Below are 19,872 nucleotides of genomic sequence, written 5' to 3'. Positions count from 1 at the left end.
GCTGGGAGACAATCTGGGCCTATTTTTAAAAGACTTGCGAATATACTCAGCCTCTTACAAAATGCCTGCTAATTATTGCCAAAAATAGGTACGGGTTTAGGGTCTCTGGGGCGGTAGCAGCAGCTCCTTTGATGAGAGGCCTGTGTGTGCGTGCAGGCGGAACCTCACTGTGCAGAGGCCTGGGGCGCCCCTAATTACCACAGGGGGTGTGTCGTGGACCACGCCTTTGCTTCTTGAGGGGAGGAAGGAAAGCAGCAGGAGAAGCCTTGGCGCCAGCTTCGAAGAACAGAGATGGCATTCCTGTGCCAACTACTCTCTGAGTCACTTAATGCGATGCTCACTCATAGGAGAAGAAAACCTGGTACACAGGACTAGGGTCAACAGTGACTGTGGGGCCAGCCCCGACTCAGGGAGACCCCACGTATTACAGCGGAGGACCTTATTGGCTGTCATCTTCTCAGAGCAGTTTGCCAGGACTGTCTTCCGTGGCTTTACTAGGTTGGTTGGAAATACCCATCATTAGACAGCAGGGTCACAACCCACGCTCACCACCTAGGCTCATGGTGTATCGAACGAGCCCGATTGAGTTTCGAATTTGTCAATCCAAGGATTTTAAGACTACCCTAAGAACAAATTCCCCAAATTTTAACATCTTATCATTCGTTTTCCCGTTTGACCCATTTTTAAATGTGTTCTACTTTGTATTGTTTTCTCTTTTGAGTTGAGGAATTTCTGCTTTATTTTGTTATTGCTGTTGCAGGAAGCATTTTCTTAGTGTGACTCTGTATGAAACCCAGAATAGGTCAACCTAGAGCAATCGTAGCTTAGGGTTAGGGCAGAGAGGTTGGGGCTGGGGGTAGGGATGAGTACAGAAATGAAGAAAATGTTCTGAGATCGAGTATGGTGATGAGTGCGCAACTCTTTATTATTATTATAAAATCATTGTATTGGGAGCTCTTACAGCTTGTATAACAATCCATACATCAATTGTATCAAGCACATTTGTACATAGTTGCTATCATTATTTTCTAGACATTTACTTTCTATTGAGCCCTTAGTATAAGCTCTTCTTTTTCCCCTTCCTCCCCCCACTCCCACCCTTGTGACTCCTTGATGTTTTATAAATTATTATTATTTTCATATCTTAGACTGATCGCTATCTCCCGTCTCCCACGGTTTCTGAGGGGTGTGTGTGGTTATGTGGTGATCATTGTGATCGGCTCCCCCTTTCTTCCCTTTTCTCCCCACCTTCCCCTACCCTCCTGGTATCGCTACTCCCATTCCTGTTCCTGGATTCTGTGTGTTGTGAGCTCTTATCTCATACCTCTACCTGAAGCACAACTCTTTTTAATAAATTCACACCATAGAATTGTGTGGTACGTGAATTATATTTTAAAAGAAATGGCTGTTAAAATAAATAGATATATAGATAAAATAAAACAGAAGAAAGAAAGGGAGGGAGGGAGGGAGAAAGAGAGAAACAAGTTCCTCCCAGACCCTCCATCCTCTGGTAAAGAGGAGAAGCCTGGGGCCCAGTGGTTAAGGGCTTGGAAGACGAGCAGCTGCCAGCTCACTAGCTGCTCCGTGGAAGGAAAGCGGTGCTGTTGCCTCTGTAAACATTCACACCATTGGGAGCCTGGCAGGGTGGTTCTGCTCAGTCCCACGGGTCACTATCAGTGTCCTACTTTGGGTTTGGTTTTCTTTCTGGTGAGGGGTTCCCTTTTTTATAAATTTCTATTCATGCAGTAGGAGCCCCTGCATGGTGCAAACACTCGAGTCCTCACCCAAAGGCTGGTGGTTCAAGTCCAGTTATGATCTGCTTCCAAAGACTTAGCCATTGAAAACCCTGGGGAGCACAGTGCCACTCTGATGGGCAAGAGGCTACCCGGAGGCAGAGGCCACGCAGCAGCAGCTCATCTTCCTGCAGTGAGCAGTGAGCCTGTAGTGCGCTTGCAGAAGCAAAAGAATTCCGGTAGCACAGTGACTGAAGTACTCGACTGCTAACTGGAAGGCTAGTGGTTCAAATCCACCATTTGCTCTACAGGAAAATGAAGTGGCTGCATACTTACATAAAGATGATCAAAACACCAGCCCCGCTGCTATGGAGGCAATTTCAACGCACAGTGACCCTGCACAGGGTTGTTCAACCTATAAGTCTTTATAGAATCAGACAGCCTCATCTTCCTCCATAGAAGCAACTGGTGGGTTCGGACCATCAGCTTTGCACTCAGCAGCCCGATGTCAAACTCACGGTGCCACTGGGGCTCCAGAAACCCTAAGGGACAGTTCTGCGCTCAACTACAGGGTCTGTATGAGTCTTAAGTGACTCAGTGGCAATGAGTTTGGTTTTTGGTTTGTTTTAGACCATAGGTCTTCAATGCAAATTTACACATGTCAAGACAATTCTCACTCATAGCGAGCCTAGAGGACAGGGTAGAACTGCCCCTGAGGGTTTCTGCGACTGTAACTCTTTCAGGCTTAGAAGTCTCAACTTCTTCCCTTGGAGAAGCTGGTGATGTTGAACTGCTGACTCTGAAGTTAGCAGCTCCGTGCCTCACCTACACTTACTAATAAGCAAACTGAGACCCGGAGACTAGTTCAGGCCTTGGAGATAAATACTAAGTGTCCAGCGCCAGGCGAACTCTGAGGAAAGGAAAATCGATACGTCCGTAGCTCTGTTTACAGCCTGTGCCCTCAAGGAGTCCCAGATAAGCAGAGGGAGCTGTCGTGGGCCATGAGAGCAAACCTGAAGGCAAACTCTAATCTAATTCATAAAAAGCTGAAATGAAGTCAAGTGGGCGAGTCAAGATGCACATTCACTTCTGCCCAAGAAACTAAGAAAGGTCTTAAAGGAATTTTCCAGATTTACTGGATTTACAGAGACTGGAGGAATCCCTGAATCTATTGCTCTGAGAAGAATCTCAGAATGAGGGAACTGAAACTATCCCCTGAAGGCATTTTTAAACCAAACACCCATTTGGCTAAATTAGTAGTGAATGCACAACACGAGCATCACACTTTTTTGAAAGAACTGTCTGTAGGAGATCAGGCTCCACACGGTCACTCTCAAGCACAGGTGAGACCTTCATGGAACTGTGAGTAAGTCAATGGGAATGAAACGAGACGGGGGAGCCGGCGAGCATGCGGCGGATACAGCGTGAAGAACGGAATCAGGGCTATTGAGCTGCACGTGCAGAGACTGAAGAATGGGTGGGTGTGTACGTTTGCATTTAAAAACGGGGTAAAAAAAGGCAGGTAGGATTTGGACACTCATGGAGAGAGGAAAGGAGATCTGAAACTCAGACAAAGGAAACAATTGTGTGTGAGATGCCTGGCGGCTGGGGAAGGGAGCCGGCGAGGGCACCAGATCATGGAAGGCCTGCAAAGACAGAGTGGGGAGCCAGGCTCCATTATCATCGTGAGCATCTGAAAGCACCCCCTGGCCATGTGCCAGGCATTTTACTGAGCAAGATTAATCATGCCATGCAGAATCTGCACTTTCCAGCAGCTTGGAATTCAAGGCAGAGAATGAAATTATGGGCCGATATATTAAATATACACATAAATCAAAAGCTATTTAACACACGGCCATTTAAGTGCAAGTAAAGAAGTAAGTGCATTTAATGGCTGTGAGGGAAGAGGGCACCTGGGGAATTGTTCCTGGAAGGTTCCCCTCTGTTCGTGACCTCCCCTGTTCTCTGCAGCTGAGGAACTCCCAGGAGGGCTGACATTAGTCTTCAGATTACACACTGGCTTTGTGTGGCTTTGTCGTCTAGACGGCTGGTTTTTGATGTGGACTGATTTCTTGAGGAGCTCACTCATTCTCATGAGTGGATCTGCGCTCTCATCTTTGTCCAATCCTGATCCCAGAGTCCCACAGAGGGGACATCGTGGAGGAGGTCAGGGGATTAGAGACCAGAGTCACTTTGAACAATTGGGCAGGTTACGCATTGCATAGAGGGAACAACTAGAAACGGAAATTCAGCCCTCCTCTTTTCATCAGGCCAAAGACTGTGGGACTAGGTGGTGATTTGCTCGGCATATACACTGAACAAGGATGGTGAATGAGTACAATGGAGCCCAACTTGGAGGGGGCATTTTCCAGGCTAATTAATGACTTGGCTGGGATATGGCCAAATACCTTCTCTAAATAATGGTTTCTGGTCTTACCTGCTCCAGATCTCAGTCTGAGGCTCTTGACCAGTGACCACCATGGAAGTATTCTCGGCTACCCAGCTATCACCCTAGACCCCCAACTCATTTTACGGAGATGTCAGAAAGGGAAGAAGAAATCTCTCTGAAAGCTCTCCAAGATCAAGAAACATCTCACCAGCTGGCTGTGTCGTGGGCTGTCCTGGTTGTGCTGGTGCACAGTGTCAGGCACAGCATTCACTGGACAACCCTGCTGGCACAATGGTTAAGCATTCAACTGCTAACTGAATGGTTACTGGTTCAAACTCTCCCAGTGGCTCCACAGATAGAAAGATGTGGTGATCTGCTTCCTTAAAGCTTGTATCTAAACAACTGTATGGAGCATTTGTACTTGGTCACCTGGGGCCACTATGAGTCAGAATTGGGTTGTTGGCATCTAACAATAACTATACCAGCAAATTTGGAAGACAGCTACCTGGCCAACTAACTGGAAGAGAACCATATTTGTGCCCGTGCCAAAGAAAGGCAAAACCATGCAGTGTTTTATTCTGTTACGTATAGAGTGTGGGTCAGAGCCTACTTGATGGCACCTAGCAACAGCAAGAGAGTTGGAAGCTCCTTGAGCCCTTAAGAAAAACAAAACCCAAATCCATTGCCATTGAGTTGATGCCAAAGCACAGTGATCCTATTGGACCGGGTAGAGCTACCCCTGTGAGTTTGTGAGACTGACTCTTTACAGGAATAGCAAGCCCTGTCTTTCTCCCACGGAGAACCCTGTAGTTTTGAACTTGTGACCTTGTAGTTAGCAGCCCAACAAGTAACCACTCTGCCACCAGGGTTCCTTCACAGGCCTTTGTCAGCAGAAATGACTCCCTACCCTCAGCTGCACACCATCCTGTGAACCTGGGTACCTTCTGAGGATGTAATATGGGGTTTCCTTCTCTGGGCTCCTGTGGTAGTTACCCAATTTCATGTCAACGTAATAAAAGAATGAAAGGGTAGAGTCTAGCCTGTCAATCAGGTCACAGTCTGAAGACGTCTCCCTGTGGGTGTGGTCTAATCATGAGGATTCTGGGAACTCCCTTTCTTCCTCCCTGGTCTCTCTCTCTCTTTCTCTCTGCTACACCTTCCTGTTGACAAGCCACATGGAGCCACTCTGCTGGTAGTCAAAGCCCTAGAGATGTATCCACTGCCATTGGATCCACAGGACTTTCCACCCACTGACCTGTGATCTTCCTGCATTCTGCATCATTGCATGAGCTATGCAAGTCTGAAGAGGAAGTCATGGGCTAATATCAGACTTATGGGCTAATATTAAATTTATGGACTTGATCTGACTGGGCTGGGATGTTTTATTGATGCACAATTGCTTCCTGATATAAAGTTATCTCTTACACATATATGAGTGTCAATGAATTAGTTTCTCTAGTCAACCCGGTCTAATACAGCTCCCTCTTTCTCCAACCACGAAACTTTCAGTTTGAAGTTGAGCACTTAACAGTTGCACCACTAGGGCTTCTTTACTGTATGCTAGGTTCTCATACTACCACATTTTACACAAATGATACCACCATACCATTTTTAAAATCATGCCGCCTCTTCACTGTTTTCTATGTGCACTATGCACATTATATGTATGTGTGCATTATTTACGTAGGCATGTTATATGTGAAAATACAGTAGTTATCTATTGCTGCAGAACAAAATACCTCCAAACTCAGCAGTTCAAAACAATGAACATTATCTTGTATATTTCTGAGTCAAGAACCAAGGAGTGGTTTGGCTGTGTGGTGCACTCTCAGGAGCTCTCTGAAAATTGCAGCCAATAAGTCACTCAGGGCTAGAGTCATCTGAAGGTTAGACTGAGGCTAGAGGATCCACCTCTAACATGGCTGTGTTAGTCAGGGTAGACTAACGCATGGACACACACATGAGTGTAAGAAAGAACTTTCTATACAAGAGCAATTGGATATTGAGAAAGCATCCCAGCCCAGTCTGGATCAAGTCCATAAGTCTGATATTAGTCCATATGTCTGATACCAATCTATAAATTCCTCTTCAGACTCACACAACACATGCAATGATGCTGAATGCAGGAAGATCACAGGCCGGGGTAGGGGGTGGGTGGGGAGGGGAGTCTTGTGGATCTAGTGTAGTAGAAGCATCTCAGCACTGGCAGGAGTCTCCAGGTGGTTCCTCAGCTCCAGGGCTCTAGCGTAGCTCCATGTGTCTTCTCAACAGGAATGTCTTGCAAGGAGTCTGCGTGTGTCCCGCCTCCAGGGAGCTATTTAACTCCTTAGCGCCTCCCAATGAGGTCATCAAGCTGCGACCTGATTGACAGGCTAAACTGCACCCCTTCACTCTCAAGTCTCAAATTGACAACAGATTAAGTAACCACCACAATGACTACTACACATACCTGTTGGTAGCAAGTCTTGGTTCCCAACTTTGTAGGCTTATCCATTTAGCAGCTCAGAACTCAATCTTCCCCCCAAAACAAGTGATCTGAGAAAGAGAGAGAGTAACCAAGCAGGAAGCCTCAATGCCCATTTATGATTTAGCCTTGGAAGTGACAAACCATTGTGTCTACAGGACCATACTGATCACACAGATCAACCTGAAGACCATATGGGAGGAGGTGACATAAGGATGCCAACCTCCAGAGGCAAGACTCACTGAACACCCCTCTTTGAGACTCACTACCTCCGTACATATGATCTCACTTCACCTTCGCACAACTAATAAGCAGAGCGGACTGGTTTCCCCTTTTACAGATCCGAGATCCATTCCTTTGACTCAGCCCATTTTGCTGCTAAGTCTTGCTCAGAAAATGTAGCACCCTTTCTTGATTTGTTTAAAAAACATTTTAATTAGGAATAGAAATATCCTCCCTTAACGTAAATATATCTTATGACAACTGCAAATCTTATACTTAACTGGTAACTATAAAACATTAGATACAGTCACATTAAAACCAAGAATATGGATCTTTGCAATTACTACTATTCTTTTTCTTGTTTCCAGTTTGGAAGCAGTTAATAAGCAGCGACTGTCTTAATAACTGACCTGATTACAAAAATCATGGTAGATACTTGAGTTTATCCTTTTTTGGGCGGGGGGTCAGGAGAGGGAGCCTTTTATTGGCGGAAGGACTACTTTAGGGGGATGAAACGAGGAATGGGTGGCCCCGATGATAGGCCGGCCGTGCTTGACAGGTTTGTAAGTGATGGAAAACTCGCTCAGGTAGTGGCCAATCATCTCTGGCTTGATCTCCACCTGTTGAAGGTCTCCCCCTTGTACACGCCCACCATCTCCGGGATAATGATCCTGTCGCAAAGGTGCGTCTTCACCACTTCCGGCTTCTCCATGGGCGGGGCCGCCTTCTTGGCTTTGCGCAGCCGCTTCAGGAGCGAGTGCTGCTTCCTCCACAGACCGCGGTTCCCGCAGCGCCGCTGCCGAGCGCTGTACCGCTGCATCAGCTGCTCGTAGGACATGTCCAGCAGCTGGTCCAGATCCACGCCGCGATCGGTGAACTTCCGGAAAGTCCGCTTCTTCTTCTGCTCCACCTCTGCCATCTCGTCGGTCCTATGGGAAAGAGCCTTCATCCTTTTCATAAGCCTGTTTATCTGATCCACCCACTTCCCAGCATCTCCACCTTCTACAAAATGGGTGATAATTTTCTTCATTCCACCTTGTGGAGATCATTTGAAGAACCACGGGAAATTATTTACATCTTGGAACGCTGCCCAACAGTAAAGGTCTCATGAACCAGATGATAACGTGTTTGCCAAGAGATCGTCTAATCAAAGTGTTATCTGTCAGGGCAGTTCCCTTCTTAATTGGCTTTGCCATCACCATGCCTCACTGTTTCAGTTTCGGGTGCCCTCGTGCATGTATGGTTCCACAATTCTCAGCATGTTCATCCAAGTCTTGTTCATCTTAATCAATACCATTGACCATCTGGCAAAGGCGAAGAAGCTGCAACACCTTTTGTGCCCCATGGACACCTCTGATCCGATAACACATGCCAGCTTGGGTTCTGCAAGCACATGGAAGGTGCCAGCCTCTCCTGCCATCCCAGCCATCTCGGTTCTGTACATCTGCCTGCATTGCTAGTGATGGGCTTAGCTTTCACATAGAGAGGCTTCTTCCTTGCCTTTTGAAGCATCTTTTGGGCAAACTTCTTTCTCAGGTGTTTGATTCCTGGCTTTGAGGCATTCCTTCACTTTTTCACACAGGTTTTTGGCATGACTTTTAAAATAAAAAGCAAATTCACTACCGTTGTGTTGATTCTGACACACAGTGACCGTTAGGACAAGGTAGAGCTGCCCTTGTGGGTTTCCGAGACAGGACTTAGCCTGTACTTAAGAGTTATACTTTAGAAAGCCTCATCTTTCTCCCTCAGAGCGACTGGTGACCCACAGGGTTCCCTTGGTCCTGCAGGGACCTTCTTTTTCTTCTCTTCGATGCCACCCATAGGTCCAGCTACACAAAGGATTTTGAAAAGACTACTTTTCTCTGGTGGCTCAGTGGGCTATGCATTGGGCTGCTAACAGAAGATTAACAGTTCAAAACTACCAGCCACTCTGTGGGAGAAAGCTGGGGCTTTCTACTCCTGTGAAGCAGTTCTCCTCCTACAGGGTTGCCGTGAGTTGGAAACGACTTGATGGCAGGAGAGTTTTTGAATGCTAACCTTTAGTATTGGGGAAATCTTGCGAGTGCCATAAACTAGAAATAAGAAGTACATGTTATTGGAAAGGAGATGAAATTCTTATTAAAGACTTCCAGATAATCAACTGAAAACACTTGAGCATTAACAGGAGATTTTAGCAAAGAGCTAAAATCTGAGTGGCAGCTTTCCCGCGGATCAGCAACCAATTCCCTCTCGTGCCCCACCCCTTGTGCCAACCCCGCAGCTGGAAGCCATCACTTCTCCTGGGGACAAGCTTTTGCTCATTTGCTGGCCTGTGCACAGGACAGAAAGGCCTGAGAGAATTCTGAATCACTTCTGGCTGGAAGGGAGAATCTGGGGCTGGACATCCTGGTGTGGTTTAAAGACATTCTAACCCCCTGAGCAAGCCCTCTCCCTCCCCTTTTGGCTCTTCCTTTTCAGGGAAAATAACTGGTGGGAGATGTGATTCTGGCAGCTCTGAGACAGTCTCGGATCCACAAAAGCAGAGTTTTCCCAACTGGCAGGTCCAGATCTGAGTTATGGCTCTAGCTGTAGTCACCCTGTGATCCCAAGAAGCTACACACCTCTCCCACCCCATGCTCTGAACCTCCTAAGGGTCCTGGGGAGAAGGCAATAGGCTGATGAGCAGGAAAGAGCTTTGCCAGCTAAAGCCCTGCAGAGACATAGAGTAAGGCTGCTAGTATTGATGTGGGCTCCCTGCCAGCCTGCTGACAAAGCCAGACTCAGTGCCAGCTCCCCGGCTTGTCCCCAGGGTGCTTTTGACCCAGCTGCAACACGACACCCGGCTCCCTCGGAGGGGTTTGCACTTTGATGGACTGAACACGCTGAGCCGCTTCTAATTCCTGTCGACTCATGTGAGCAGGGAGGAGGGCACAGGAATGCAGCTGTCTTGCTGGTTTACCTCAACCCCATTTCCTCCTTCAGAGACAGGCTGGATTTTCTGAAAGGGGTGGTTTCTATTATGTCTCCTTCGAGTTCTGTGTTGGAAACATGTCTCTTGGGCCCTCAGGGCACTGTTGATGCCCCTCTCAGAGTCTGTGTCCCGCTAGCAGGAAAGCTAGCCTAGCTCGGCAGGGTCTCAGGATGAAGACCGAAAATGCCCCTCCCTGGGGCAGCAGGAGTGGACAAGACTGTGGGAGAGAGCAAGGGTGGAGAGAGAGGAGCCTCCACAGGCATCAGCACCCAGAGCCAAACTAGAGGTGTGGAGGGAGACAGAGTGGGGCAGACATTGGGATCTCACTGCTATCAAGTCCATGGCGACTCAGAGGGATCTTATAGGACCGGGCAGAACTGCTGCTGCGGGCTTCCGAGGTTGTACCTCTTTATGGGAATAGAAAGCCAAGTCTTTTTCCCAAAGAGCGGCTGGTGGTTTCAAATGGAGGCAGGAATAAGAGCGAGGCTCTGGATCAGGATCCTAGAAATGGCTTGTTAGTGATGTGAGGTGCTGGACAGTGGTTGATCTGCCCAGAGACCCCACCTTTGAGGACCATGGAGGGGTTGCAGAGGTTGGAGAAGGATCAGACTGAAGCCAGGTAGGGTTTCTAAGTGAAGCCTTTCCCACCTGGCTTGGCCACTGTGCTGGGAAACATGGAGGTGGTGTGAGGCTGATTCCAACTCTGCTGGCCTCTCAGCGGTCACTGAGCTGTCCTGCAGCAGTCCTGGGTGGCCATGTGTAGGAGAGGTACGTAGGGGATGACAGCAGTGGCCTGCACCCCTACACCTAAGCCAGACCTGCAGCTGTGGGTGGGAGCGCAGGACATCCGCAGGCACTTGATGACGGACCGCCTCAAGTGGGAACACAGCCGTTTCTCCCTTCGCTCGGTCAGTTCTGGCCAGTATGTGACCCCATGGAGGGCTTTGGGGCAACCTGCCTTAAGCACTGAGAGGCTCCCTAGCCGGTGGATTAAAGAGCTGGCTTTTGGACAAGGAGGCCCAGCCCAGCTGTCCCTGTCAAGCCATCCAGCTCACGCTCTGAAGTGTGTCATGTGACATGCCCTTCGGCTGGCTGCTAAGAGGGTAAGGAGCTACTTCAGTGTGAAGACACCTGGGTGCAAACTGGACTTGTCCTCGGTGGAACTGCCACCTTGTCCTGCCCTGCAGATAAGTCTGGCTTCTCTCTTTAGTTTCCTCTCCCTGCAAACACTGTGGCCCCTCTCCTGCTCTGGGGCCACAGTGTGGTTCTGCGTCTCTAGTGTTCTATCACTTTCCAGCTCACGGTATCTTCCGTCTGTACACAGACCCAGTTCTCTGTATTTCTCGCACTGTTTTCCTGTGTTATTGTGCGTGTCCTGTGTTTGTCTCTCTTGCTCTCTGCCTTGGTATCTGACGTTCAATTTCTTATTGTGTCTGCCTTATCTCTTTCTGTTTCTCTACACGTCCCATCTCTGATTCTTAGTCTGTCTTTTTCCATTTATCTTTTCCTTTCTCTCTCTTTTAACTATAAAATCCTATTTTCTCCCCAGATTTCAAAAAATAGAAGCAATATTTTATAGGAGACATTTCACCTGCTCCTTTCACACTCGGTCTTCACTACCATCAGACATCCTCAGCCTGTTTCAGTCCAGGGCCTGTATCAGGCTCTCACTCCCTTTCTCTTTGTGCGCAGCTCTTCCAGTTTTTGTCTCATTGATTGTAGGTCTCTTTCTCTCTTTCATTTCTCTCTCTCTGTCTCTCTGTCACACACACACCCACAGACACCCACAGACACACACACACACACACACACACACACACACGCCCGTCTCTCAACCTCTTGCTGTCCTGGCTCTCCGGATCTCTGTCTCTCATGCTTGAATAAATGTCCAGCAATACCACGGCCTCTCCCAAGGCTGCCCAGAGCAGAGGATGTACCAGGTACCAGGTACCAGGTCCCCAGGTCAGGCTGTCCCCATAGTTTTTCTGAGAAACTCATTTCTGCTACATTAAGCCAGTGTTGGGAGGGAACAGTGTTAAGCAGCAGGCATTCTGGGCATACAAGGCAAGGCTCCATCCATGCTTACTTAATAAGCAACAGTCACACATCTCATCTCACCCTAGGGCACAACAAAAAGGCGATTACACAGTGTCAGCTAATCCCAAACAAGCCCACGGCTCCCTGCAAGGACTCGCAGCGTCCTTCCTTGTAGTCCCTCGTTGGTGCTCCCGAGTGGCAGGGAGGCCCTCAGAAAGCAGCGTCTGAAAAGGAAAACACCAGAGCATCCCCTTCCTCTAAGGGAGTGGGAGGGCGGAGAACTGGGGCTGGCGGCTGCTGGAAGAGTTAAGAAGGGCATCATCGGCAAACCAGGGGCCCTCACGGGCCTGGACGCCTTCGAAAGGTCCACTGCCTCTCATTCTTTTCATGGTACGCACTTGTGGCTAAGTTCCACCCCAGCCCCCCCAAGCCACAATATCTGAATAAACGTAATGAGAATGGCCATTTCTCTTGGGTCAGGCATACTATTTATTGGCCACTCTCTGTGCTACATTCACTAAGCCTCTCAACAACACTCTGGAGTGACGCCGAATCCTAGTAGTCGACTCCCCCTTTTCCAGATGGGAGTACGGAAATGAACAGAGGCGAAGTCGTTTGCTCAGAGGTGCCCAGCAAGTGAGCCGCAGAGCGAAGGTTGGAATCTAGGCCTATCAGACACCAAGCCAGCATGTTGGTCTCATGGTCGCACCAAAGACAGCGTTTCAGTGCGGTCAGGAGGACCCGCTGCACCACCGAGTGTCCTTCCTGTGGGTGTGCGTATGCGGTCACACGAGGCCATTGGTCAGCCTGACCCCCAGGATGGGAAGGCCCACGGGAGAGTCGGGGCGGCGAGCTTCAGGAACTGCTCCGCTGGCTGGGTCTGCAGCCTGCCAGACTCAGAATGACACGGACGCTAAAAGCTGCAAAAAGTATTCACCGCCATCGTGTGACGTCCTATTCATAGAGACCTTACGGGACAGGGTAGAACTGCCCCTGTGGGTCACTATAGGAGTAGAAAGCCTCGTCGCTCTCCTGAGGAGCGGCTGGGCGCGTTGCAGCCAGCCGCCCAATGAACAACCACGGTGCCACCGGGGCGCCCTCCAAAAGCCGGTCTGCTAACTTTGGCTAAGGTGCCCGTGGAGCAGGGATTTGGTGTGGGGCTGCTCACTGCAAGGTCGGCAGTTTGAAACCACCGGCTGCTCCGCAGTGGAAAGCCCAGACTCTTGACAGTCTGGGAAACCACAGGAGCAGTTCTGCCCTGACCCGTGGGTCAGTCGCTGTGAGTCGGCCTCTGCTCTATGGCAGGGAGTACCTCTGCCTGGAGAACGGTTCCAGTCTTGAGAGGAGTCTTCACATGCTAACTCGCCTCGGGCCTGCTGAGTCTTCAAAGTTGCAAGGGCAGAAAATTTGCCATTGGGAGGGGGAGGGGGGAATCTATGATCTTTTTTAACTGGGATGAAACTGGCGTTATTCTAATTTTTGTGACTGAGTGCTTTTGCTACTGATGTGAAGTCATGAGGTATGAACTAAAAGGGGGCTGTGTGAGTCCGGGTAGACTAGAGAAACAAATCCATAGGAACTCATGTGTGTATAAGAGAGTTTTATATAAAGCGTAATAGTACATTAAGAAAGCATCCCAACCCAGTCCAGTCCAAGTCCATAAGTTCGATATTAGGCCATATGTCTGGTACTAATCTATAGAGTCCTCTTCAGACTCATGAAATACAGGCAATGATGCCGCATGCAGGACAATCACAGGCCAGTGGATGCGATGGCTTGTGACTCCAGTAGCATTGTAAGCATCCCACGCTGGCAGGAGTCTCTGTGTGGCTTCTCTGGCTTCAGAGGTCTCGTGGCATCAGGGTAAATCCATGTGACTTCCCCAGCGCAGGGCGCTGGCATAGTTCCATGTGTCTTATCAGTTGCAATGTCTTCCAGGAAGTGAGCAGAGCAAGAGATAGTGTCTCCCACCTCCAAGAAGGAATACAGAACTTCCCAGAATTCTCAGGAGAAGGCCATGTCCACACAGAGGCCTCATTGGCTATGATCTGATTGACAGGCTAGACTCCACCCCTACACTCTCAATCCTCAAATTGACAAACGATGATCTAACTACCACAGGGGCTCACATGACCCTTCCCTGTGGACGGTGGGTGAGGAAGTCAGGCAGCCCTCAGGGCAGAGGAAATCCAGAGACCAGGGGATCAACTATACAAATTTAAGCCTTTATCTCTTGGGATTCGATCTAGCTATTTTTCCTCTCTCAACCCATCTCCTGGGTCTCAAGAAAATATATTTTTTTTAATTTATTACCTCAGTGGAGAGGAATTGCTTCTGCAAAGGAAAAAGGGGAGGGGCAGCTTGAAAGAAAGCCAGGCAGTTTAACAGACCACACACACTCAGGGATGTTTCAAGCTGCCTAAGGCCCTGGATGTCCATCTCTCCCTTCAGTGACCTCATGGGGACAAGGTGAGTGGGGGCAGAATGAGTGGGTGGCCTCCTACCAAAAAAACGTGTGCGCCATTTAAAATAATTAATTACTCTGATTATACAATGGCGATCCAGAAAGCCCACACTCCAGAGTGGATGGGGGCCCAATTGCCAATTAGAACATCTTGATGGATGACCTAAACTGGAGTACATCCCACCAGTGCCTCCTGGATTCCTCCTGGGTGCCAGTGCCGAGCTAGACGGGGAGGCTCTCCGGACATCAATCAGCAGGGCCCTGGCAGCTCCAGGAAAGGAGACCAAATAGGTATTCCAGGAGGAAGGGTCCTTCGCCATTTAACACGTGTGTTTTGAGGATAGGCCAGACATGCATAACTGAGTTTCTGAAAGGGTTTTTAGAAGGAGTCTGCTGGCAAAGGTGTCTCTTTTATTTGATCAATCAAACCGGATGTAATTCAATTTCATTGGCAAATCCTTCTCATTTGTCATGGTTTCTAAGGTTGCTTTCCTGTGAGATGTCATCTTCCAGAGGACGAGGCTGTAGGTACGACTTGTTCCCTGCATCTCTCCAATGCTGAGCACAGCAGCCAGTCTAGTGAGTTGTCAGGAAACACATGGGCAGAACAGAAAACCCCGGGGACACTGTGCTTACCACAAAGGAAAGCTGTCAGAGCAGGAGAAGCCCCAGGGTCAAGCCCTGAGGAAGAGCACTCCTCGAGGTCAGGACCACCAGCTAGACCCCCTTGGGACACTGGAGGAACCGCCTGTGGGAACAGGCTGACAAAAAGCCTGCTCTGAAAAGCCCAGGAGAGACGGACTAGCAGGGTCTGATAAAGGGCAGAGACGATAAAGGGCAGGTTGTTGCCAAATCCAGGTAAGGGAAAGATTTGGAAATCCAAAGAAGTCCTGAATAGAACTTACTATGAAGACAGGCATCACTGCGTTCTCTCTACTACCTAGAGAGGTTTGTGCCAGACACTATTTGGAGTTAGACATATGTATCAACTTTTTACTCCTCACTTTATTGTCGTTAGGCTCCCTCAGCAGGGTTCTGACTCATAGCGACCCTCAGTCCAACAGAATGAGGTGCTGTCCAGTCCTACACCATCCTCATCGTCCAGCTGCAAGGGAAGCTGGGCAGTGAAGCGTCTTCACTTTCCAGACTCCGTAGCTCCGACAGCAAGAGAAAAGGAGGTAAAAGTGGATGCTGAGAGAGCCAACCAACGTTTCTGCCATGTATTTAGACGTTATAAAAACTATGGTCGGTTCCTTGAACCCACAATCTACTCTATGTCCTTAGTTGTGCTTGTATGTGTGTGCCTTATGTGAGAGAGAAAGGGAGAGAGACAACAAGGAGCCTGGCAGACAATATAGCAGATGTTAAAGGGAAGATCAGGCTGCTGCTTTCAGGGCAGATACATCCCTGCGCCCGGACTCCCCCAGGACTGCCTGTCTGGGAGGTAAGAAGAACTAGCAAGGGGCAGTTTTTGCTTGGGGCCCACCTTGGTATTGGTAGAGTATGTAGACTGTTGCTTGGAAGTCAATCACTTAAAAGACATATTTTTAAAAGAACATGAACAAATGCTCTGCCCTGCTCCTCCCCACCTGGGTGAGAGAAGGGGAGAGGAACTGAGAGAGGAAATGAAGACTTGCTGCATGTCTTAGACAAGGGAGCTCCCTCTGTCTGGCAGGATAGTAACTGGTGAGCAGGTCCCCGTTTCCCGTTCCTACTCCATCTCCTAGCCACCCCACAGCCTAGGAGCTTCCCCAGGGCAGAAACCCATTCAGGTAGGTATCTCCATGCATTTCTTTTTTAAAAACCAAAGTGCTGGTCAACAACAATTTTTCCAGTTTTTCTGTCTTAGGTTGGGTTCTGTAGGAAAGAAAAGCTAGTGGAAAAAAAATATATATATAAACTCCACTGTCATCGCGTCATTCTGACTCAGAGCAAGCCGATCGGGCAGAGTAGAGCTGCCCCTTCGGGTTCCCAAAGCTGTAAATAAATCTTGATGGGAGCAGGGAACCTCATCTTTCTCCCTCAGAGTGGCTGATGGCTTTGAAGTGCTGACCCTCTCTGGTTAGTGAAACTTCATAATCTGTTACATATAGATATATACATATAAATAATATTTTGATATATCTTTATTTCATACACATACACAAAAAGGCTTATATCAAGGAAATGGCTCAGAGTTGTAGAGGCAGGCACGTTCTAAATGTCAGGTTGGATAAAGGCTTCTCCAGATTTACAGAACTGTAGGGGCTGGTGAGCCCAAGATCAGCAGGTCCGATAGTAGGCTGCTGGCTGCAGAGGTGACTGAATCCGAGTCACAGGGCACGACCCTGGCTTCTGACGGCTCCTAGGATCAGCAGTCAATACAGCAGGCCACTGGCGCAAGTGCAAAGAATTGGAGGTCAGATAATAACCCAGATGCAGGATCCAGACTCAATAAAAAGCAAGCAAGTTTTCCCACAGCATCCATAGCCCTGAGGAAATGTCATCCTGGGGAGTCCAACATCTTGACTGTCAAATCACCGAGAATCTGGGCCCGGCCAGGTTGACACAAACGTTAACTATCACTTTCACTAACCACAAAAGACAGCCATGTATCTATCTCTCGGAACTATCATGGGAGGGTGAGGGAGAGTTTGGTATTGATTTTTAAAATATTTTTATTATTTTCTTAATACAACTAACTAGCCATGGAATGGGATATAAGAGTAAAATTTACTTTTCACTGAGAACCCTTCTATACGTTGTACAATTTACACTGGCTTTTTGTTTATGATTCAAAATGTAAATAAATAAACATAGTAAGAAAGGGGATAATGGTTCAAAATAATAATAATGTCAGAAGCAAGGTTTCATTGGCTAACACATATTCAGTATCACGTATTTGAATGAAATATTTTATTTTCCCTCGGACAGTCCTGATTTTTGGCATTTTAAAAAAGTCCCGATTTTTGGAAGGAATGCATGACAAGCTAGGGAATGGTCTATTTGGTCCATATAGACCAAATTTTTAATCAAGACCACCCCCCTCCCCCCATCAATGGTGTCCCGCTTTAAATCTGGTCACCTTATAAGGATTTCTGAATCTGCACATCTCGACAGGAGCAGACAGCCTCACCTTTCTCCAATGGGGCAACTGGTTGGCTTGACCTATCAACCCTGCAGTTAGCTGCTCAATGCCCGCAGCTCAACTAGCAAACTTACCAGTCTACCTAACTAAATTACGCTAGACCCAGGTGCTCAGTATAATTTTAAAGTGATAGGAATACCAGATCTCTTGTTTCTGGATAGGTTATCTAGTGACGCCTCCTGGCATTCACAGACAGCCGATTTGTTCTTGAGGAATTTTCCACTAATCTCTTCTCCAGGAATAGACCTTGGCTCCCATGGCTGAGCTCCCATCAGTGAGTTCAAGGCATAACTTAACTCCAACCCTCGCTTTGCCAAAGCAAGATGCCCGAGTCATCGGCAGGCAGGAGGATTGGTGTCGAGTCTTCTCTGAGGCACCAGCACCAGGATGCGTGCTGTGCTCCGCGAGCTTGGGTGTCCTCCCTGCTTCAGGGGCCTGGGGACCAGAAGTTTGAGGGAGTAGGAGGGGGCACTAAGGGAGAGCAGAGGCTGCCGCATGTGTGAGAAGCCTCGACCCTCTGACCCACCGCACCAGCCTCCCTGTGGCAGCCCTCGCACCTCAACTGCCTTTTATCTTCATACAAAATCGATTTCAATGATTTGGGGCTGAAACACTACTGATTTACAGCCTCTGGTCCCCCCGGGGAAAAATCTTCCACCAAATATAAAATATAATTCATAAAAGACTCCAATCCATGTTTATTTTAATCTAATATGGAAGAGGGAGGGGACTGGCTATGAGATCGGGAACTGTGACAGCTGGGTGGTGAGCACAGGGGTGTTGCTATACTATTCTACAGAACAGCAAACGGATTCTAATACTCATCAGGAATAGGAAGTGCACAAGCCAAGCCAAAGTCAATCTGGCAGTGGGAAACCAGGAACAGAGACATGCCTTACGAGGGAACCAACCTTCCTTTAACCGTGGTAAACAAAACCAGGGTAGTGGACTAAGCTATCAGGAAAATAAAGCCGAGTGAAGAAAAGGGATACTGGGAAAGCAACAGTTTCTCATTAGGGTGAGTGTGACAAAGCTTTCAAAACAAAGGAAGAATCACTAGAGTTTGGCCTGGGCTAGGTGTGCAAACAGACGATTGTGACTTACCATGCAGGTACCCATGTTTTGAATTGCTGTCCCTCTACTGACACGGTCCATCGGTCCATCGGTGTGGAGACAGGGCCTTCCAGACTTCCACATGGCACATGGGCACCTCATGGCTCTTCCAGCTTCCAGTGCCTAAAAGGGAGATGCACCTGTTTTTTTGTGGATCACAGCTATACCAAGCAGTAAAGTGCCCACTCCGATGCCAATAGTGCCCGCTCCACCTGCATGCTCTGTTACCCCCGGAAACAGCACCTAAGTACCATAAAATAAGGATGAAGAAAATAGAAGCTGTATGGGAACAATTCATCCAGAGGATGAATGGACCACAGTGAACCTCAGCCTCCACGACCCTGAGGTGAGAACTAGATGGTGCCCAGCTTCCCCTGCTAGTTACTCTCAAAGGGCTCACAAAAGAGAGTCATCAGTTGAGTGGGAGAACAAAGTGAAACAAAACCCCAAATCATAAAATATACAGGCTTACTGGTCTGAGGGAGACTTGGAATCCCCTGACTAGGGCCCCTTAGTGACTCTTCACTCCAGGAAATGTACTCACTCCTCTGACTCGTCTTTCAGCTAAACAACACACTGGCTTGGCGGGGAAGAATAACATCTGAGAGGTATACACTCCTTAGAACAGTCAACCATCTCAAATCAAAAGGCTATCATTTGCTTGTGGATAAAAACTCTTAAAAGCAAGAAGGAACAGGAAAGAAAGTTGAATAATGATGGTAAAACAGTGAGGGTGGAAGTGGGAAGAGTGCTAATACAGCTTGGAGACTGCAGAATTGTTGAACGGAAAACCAGTTTACTCTGTAAAGTTTTAAATCAAAGCGTGTTGGTTTTTTTTAAAAAAAAGAAGGGGTCTTCTAGGCCAGATCAATAGAAGGCAGAGAGGTCAGCTCCAAAGGTTAAGGCCACTGTTTTCTGGATTTCCAAAGGGGTAATCTTAATAGATTTTCTTAAAGGACACAGGATGATGATCACAGGGCATTATTAGGAAGTAGCTTTAAGAAGATTAAAACCTGCCTTGAGAGAACAAGGCCAGAGAAGCTGAGCTGAGGAGTTCTTTCTTGTCACAGCGGTGCCCCTGTTCATTCTCTGAGGGCTGGAACGGTTGTCCTTGGAGGAAAACCTTACCTCACCCTCCCTCCAGCCCTGATCCTACCCCTTCAGATTTCTTTTTGTTCCCCAAACTCAAATAACATTTAAAAGGAGTATAATAGAATGCTCAAGCGATCCTTTTGACATAGTGTGAATTGGAAAGTGCGGAATTCTTCCAGAAAAGGTGAGGAAGACATAAATAATGCTTTCAGATGTGTGTAGACCTACATAGAGGCTATGTCAAGAAGCAATAACTTCACATTAGATATTTTTGTTTTATA

At 48.0% G+C, this 19,872-nt stretch overlaps 1 pseudogene; it reads right to left on the bottom strand.

Annotated features, from left to right (window-relative positions):
* Nucleotides 1-7,272: 7,272 nt before the first annotated feature.
* On the bottom strand, nucleotides 7,273-7,731 carry LOC101658075 (annotated as a pseudogene).
* Nucleotides 7,732-19,872: the final 12,141 nt, after the last annotated feature.

The sequence above is a fragment of the Echinops telfairi genome, unplaced genomic scaffold (genome assembly GCF_000313985.2).
Source record: "Echinops telfairi isolate 266 unplaced genomic scaffold, ASM31398v2 ScPeMD7_17;HRSCAF=63, whole genome shotgun sequence".
Taxonomy (NCBI): domain Eukaryota; kingdom Metazoa; phylum Chordata; class Mammalia; order Afrosoricida; family Tenrecidae; genus Echinops; species Echinops telfairi.
The sequence above is the reverse complement of the archived record's forward strand: the minus strand, read 5'-3'. Positions and strand labels throughout refer to the sequence as shown.